The sequence below is a fragment of the Lolium perenne genome, chromosome 6 (assembly GCF_019359855.2).
Source record: "Lolium perenne isolate Kyuss_39 chromosome 6, Kyuss_2.0, whole genome shotgun sequence".
In the NCBI taxonomy this organism is placed as follows: Eukaryota; Viridiplantae; Streptophyta; class Magnoliopsida; order Poales; family Poaceae; genus Lolium; species Lolium perenne.
In genome coordinates, this window is record NC_067249.2 from 50,644,772 (window position 1) to 50,650,844 (window position 6,073).

A 6,073-nucleotide genomic window follows, 5' to 3' on the forward strand; every position below is an offset into this window, starting at 1 on the left:
GCTAGCTCCGAGCGGCCGCCTCCCTCAGCTCGCCGCCACAAACGCGCCGGCACAGCCGCCGCTTATTTCCAGCCACGCTGCAGCTTCCTCACATCTCCCAGCCACCGTTTATCTCCAGCCTCCCCGCAACATCCTCACCTCCCCCTGCTCCGACCTCTTCTGCTCCGCGCGTGGAGCGGCAAGGGCGCTGTCGCCTCGGCCCGAACGGTAGCTGGTCGTGTCGGAGGTGGCAGCAGAGGCACGCACGCCCAACACGTGCGGCGCTCGGGCACTGAGCAATCTCAGCTGAAGAGTTGATCCAGCGACCGACGCCTCCTCCAAATTTGGCTCGCCCACCTGCCCTTTCCCCGGCAGTCCGGCTCCAATACGTCCCAACGTTCTCTCTGTTTACTTCCAACGACCACCACGCGAGGCCACCATCATGCCACGGCAGGAGCCACTACAGGTGCTGAAATGGTGAAGGGGCTATCGACACGTGAACATGTGAGGGCATATGTGTCCTATTTTGAGAAAGTTAGCCTCAGTTACTCACTAGTGGTATTTTGGCATGAAAAACCAAAGTTGAGTGGTATTTTGGCACTTTAGTTTTTACTAGTGGTATTTTGGTACTTTCGGTTTTAACTAGTGGTATATTGGCTATTCTCTCAAGAGGAAATTGCAGCAACACCAATTGTTGGGGACTTGGGGGGCACTTGTGCAAAAACGACAACCACAATATTTTTTGCATAAAACATCACTTTTCCCATAATTGTTGCACAGAACACAAATACCTTGGCTACCGTCTTTACATCGAATTAGTCTTGTTTAGCGCACCTTAATTACCTACCTGGCATTCACTATGGCATGAATCTCTCTCACTTTTTCCAAAAATTCGTCCGATTAGGGTTGGCAATGGCCTGATTTCTATCCCCCGCAGCCACGAGCACGCCGTCCCTCCAAGTCCGGTGGACCTCTAAGTTGTGTCCAATAGCTCAGCTCTGAAAGTGCATGGAGCCCCCATGTGTGGTTTTGGTAATTAATGACAATCCCTATGGACTAATGTTTACATTGAGTTATATTTGTAGGAGTTGTCCATAGGCAATTCTTGAATCATTTGTTGGCTTCAAGGTTGCAATAAGAAGAAATTGATGAAGGATATCAAGTGTCAAGTATGTCTTGAAGATGAAGATGAAGTGAGCCCTCAAGTTACTTCAAGACATCAATATGATGAAGAATGAAGAATGAAGTGCAAGTTCAAGATGAGCCAACTCGAAGAGTTCATAAGCTTGAAGCTTGCCATGAAGAAATGAAGTGCAAGTTCAAGATGAGCCATCTCGAAGAGATCCTTTGCTTGAGTCTTGCCATCCATATGGTGATCATGGATATGTGAAGATGCGCCGAAGAAGAAGCTCTCCCATGGTGGATTATGGGGGAGCAATCCACATGGTGGTCATGGTTATGTGAAGATGCGCCGAAGAAGAAGCTCTCCCATGGTGGATTATGGGGGAGTGATACGTCTCAAACGTATCTATAATTTCTTATGTTCCATGCTACTTTATTGATGATACTCACATGTTTTATACACACTTTATGTCATATTTATGCATTTTCCGGCACTAACCTATTAACAAGATGCCGAAGAGCCAGTTGTTGTTTTTGGTTTCAGAAATCCTAGTAAGAAAATATTCTCGGAATTGGATGAAATCAACGCCCAGGATCTTATTTTTCCACGAAGCTTCCAGAAGTCTGAAAGGGAAACGAAGTGGGGCGACGAGGCGGCCACACAATAGGGCGGCGCGGCCCAACCCCTGGCCGCGCGGCCCTAGCGTGTGGGCCCCTCGTGGCGCCCCCTGACCTACCCTTCCGCCTACATAAGCCTTCGTCGATAATAACTCCAGTACCGAGAGCCACGATACGGAAAACCTTCCAGAGATGCCGCCGCCGCCAATCCCAACTCGGGGGATTAAGGAGATCGCCTCCGGCACCCTGCCGGAGAGGGGAATCATCTCCCGGAGGACTCTTCACCGCCATGGTCACCTCCGGAGTGATGAGTGAGTAGTTCACCCCTGGACTATGGGTCCATAGCAGTAGCTAGATGGTCGTGTTCTCCTAATTGTGCTATCATTGTCGGATCTTGTGAGCTGTCTAACATGATCAAGATCATCTATTTGTAATGCTACATGTTGCGTTTGTTGGGATCTGATGAATATTGAATGCTATGTTATGTTGATTATCAATCTATCATCTATGTGTTGTTTATGATCTTGCATGCTCTCCGTTATTAGTAGAGGCTCTGGCCAAGTCGTTACTTGTAACTCCAAGAGGGAGTATTTATGCTCGATAGTGGGTTCATGCCTCCATTAAATCTGGGACAGTGACAGAAAGTTCTAAGGTTGTGCATGTGCTGTTGCCACTAGGGATAAAACATCAATGCTATGTCTAAGGATGTATTTGTTGATTACATTACGCACCATACTTAATGCAATTGTCTGTTGTTTGCAACTTAATACTGGAAGGGGTTCGGATGATAACCTGAAGGTGGACTTTTTAGGCATAGATGCATGCTGGACAGCGGTCTATGTACTTTGTCGTAATGCCCAATTGAATTTCACACTACTCATCATAACATGTATGTGCATTGTCATGCCATCCTTATTTGTCAATTGCCCAACTGTAATTTGTTCACCCAACATGCTATATCTTATCGGAGAGACACCACTAGTGAACTGTGGACCCCGGTCCATTCTTTACATCGAATACAATCTACTGCAATACTCGTTCTACTATTTTCTGCAAACATCATCATCCACACTATACATCTAATCCTTTGTTACAGTAAGCCGGTGAGATTGACAACCTCACTGTCACGTTGGGGCAAAGTAATTTGGTTGTGTTGTGCAGGTTCCACGTTGGCGCCGGAATCCCTGGTGTTGCGCCGCACTACATTCCGCCGTCATCAACCTTCAACGTGCTTCTTGGCTCCTACTGGTTCGATAACCTTCGTTTCTTACTGAGGGAAAACTTACCGCTGTACGCATCACACCTTCCTCTTGGGGTTCCCAACGGACGAGTGCTTTACCGTCACAAGCATCACTTTTTCTGGCGCCGTTGCCGGGGAGATCAAGACACGCTGCAAGGGGAGTCTCCTCTTCCAATCTCTTTACTTTGTTTTTTGTCTTGCTTTATTTTATTTACTACTTTGTTTGCTGCATTATATCAAAATAAAAAAAATTAGTTGCTAGCTTTACTTTATTTACTATCTTGTTTGCGTTCTCCATATTAAAAATAAAAAAAAAAGTTACGCGCATTTACTTTATCAAGTTTGCTTTATTTACTGTTACTAAAATGGGTACTCCTGAAAATACTAAGTTGTGTGACTTCACAAACACAAATAATAATGATTTCTTATGCACACCTATTGCTCCACCAGCTACTACAGCAGAATTCTTTGAAATTAAATCTGCCTTACTGAATCTTGTTATGAGAGAGCAATTTTCTGGTGTTAGTTCTGATGATGCTGCTGCCTGATGTCTACGCCCCCTCCTTTTCCTGTAGACAGTGTTGGGCCTCCAAGAGCAGAGGTTTGTAGAACAGCAGCAAATTTCCTTTAAGTGGATCACCCAAGGTTTATCGAACTCAGGGCGGAAGAGGTCAAAGATATCCCTCTCATGCAACCCTGCAACCACAAAGCAAGAAGTCTCTTGTGTCCCCAACACACCTAATAGGTGCACTAGTTTGGCGAAGAGATAGTGAAATACAGGTGGTATGAATAAGTAGTAGCAACGGCACCAGAAAAGTGCTTTGCCCAGGACAGTAAACAAGCAGTAGTAGCGCAGCAGTAGTAACGCAGTAAAACAGTAAACAAGCAGCCGATAGCGATATTTAGGAACAAGGCCTAGGGATCATACTTTCACTAGTGGACACTCTCAACATTGATCACATAACAGAATAGATAAATGCATACTCTACACTCTTGTTGGATGATGAACACCATTGCGTAGGATTACACGAACCCTCAATGCCGGAGTTAACAAGCTCCACAATATTCAATGTTCATATTTAAATAACCTTAGAGTGCAAGATAGATCAACACAGCCAAACCAAGTACTAACATAGCATGCACACCGTAACCTTCACACTATGAAAGGAGGAATAGATCGCATCAATACCATCATAGTAATAGTTAACTTCATAATCTACAAGAGATCACAATCATAGCATAAACCAAGTACTTCATGATGCACACACTGCCAACATTACATCATGGAGGAGGAATAGACTACTTTAATAACATCACTAGAGTAGCACATAGATGAATAGTGATACAAAACTCATATGAATCTCAATCATGTAAAGCAGCTCATGAGATTATTGTATTGAGGTACATGGGAGAGAGATGAACCACATAGCTACAGCGGAGCCCTCAGCCTCGGGGGTGGATTACTCCCTCCTCATCATGGAGGCAGCGATGGCGGTGAAGACGGCGGTGGAGACGGCGGTAGAGATGGCTCCGGGGGCAATTCCCCGTCCCGGCAGGGTGCCGGAACAGAGAGTTCTGTCCCCCGAATTGGAGTTTCGCGACGGTGGAGGCGCCCCTGGAGTCTTTCTGGAGTTTCGTCAATCGGTACTGCGTTTTTAGGTCTAAAGGGGTTTTATAGGCGAAGAGGCGGCACAGGAGGGCTGACAGGGTGGCCACACTATAGGGGGGCGCGGGCCCCCCCTGGCCGCACCGGCCTAGGGTTTGGTGGGCCTGTGCCCCCTCTCCGACTCTTCTTCGGTGTTCTGGAGCCTTCCGGGAAAAATAGGAGGTTTGGCGTTGATTTCGTCCAATTCCGAGAATATTGCCCGAACAGCCTTTCTGGAACCAAAAACAGCAGAAAACAACAACTGGCCTTTCGGCATCTCGTCAATAGGTTAGTTCCAGAAAATGCATAAATATGACATAAAGTGTGAACAAAACATGTCGGTATTGTCAATAATGTGGCATGGAACATAAGAAATTATCGATACGTCGGAGACGTATAAGCATCCCCAAGCTTAGTTCCTGCTCGTCCCGAGCAGGTAAACGATAAACAAAGATAATTTCTGGAGTGACATGCCATCATAACCTTGATCATACTATTGTAAAGCATATGTAGTGAATGCAGCGATCAAAACAATGTAAATGACATGAGTAAACAAGTGAATCATATAGCAAAGACTTTTCATGAATAGTACTTCAAGACAAGCATCAATAAGTCTTGCATAAGAGTTAACTCATAAAGCAATAATTCAAAGTAAAAGCATTGAAGCAACACAATGGAAGATTAAGTTTCAGCGGTTGCTTTCAACTTGTAACATGTATATCTCATGGATAGTTGTCAATGCAAAGCAATATAATAAGTGCAATAAGCAAGTATGTAAGAATCAATGCACAATTCACACAAGTGTTTGCTTCTTGAGGTGGAGAGAGATAGGTGAACTGACTCAACATAAAAGTAAAAGAATGGTCCTTCAAAGAGGAAAGCATCGATTGCTATATTTGTGCTAGAGCTTTGATTTTGAAAACAAGAAACAATTTTGTCAACGGTAGTAATAAAGCATTTGTATCATGTAAATTATATCTTACAAGTTGCAAGCCTCATGCATAGTATACTAATAGTGCCCGCACCTTGTCCTAATTAGCTTGGACTACCGGGATTATCGCAATGCACATGTTTTAACCAAGTGTCACAAAGGGGTACCTCTATGCCGCCTGTACAAAGGTCTAAGGAGAAAGCTCGCATTGGATTTCTCGCTATTGATTATTCTCAACTTAGACATCCATACCGGGACAACATAGACAACAGATAATGGACTCCTCTTTTATGCATAAGCATGTAGCAACAATTAATTTTCTCATATGAGATTGAGGATATATGTCCAAAACTGAAACTTCCACCATGGATCATGGCTTTAGTTAGCGTCCCAATGTTCTTCTCTAACAATATGCACGCTCTAACCATAAGGTGGTAGATCGCTCTTACTTCAGACAAGACGAACATGCATAGCAACTCACATGAAATTCAACAAAGAGTAGTTGATGGCGTCCCCAGGAACATGGTTATCGCACAAC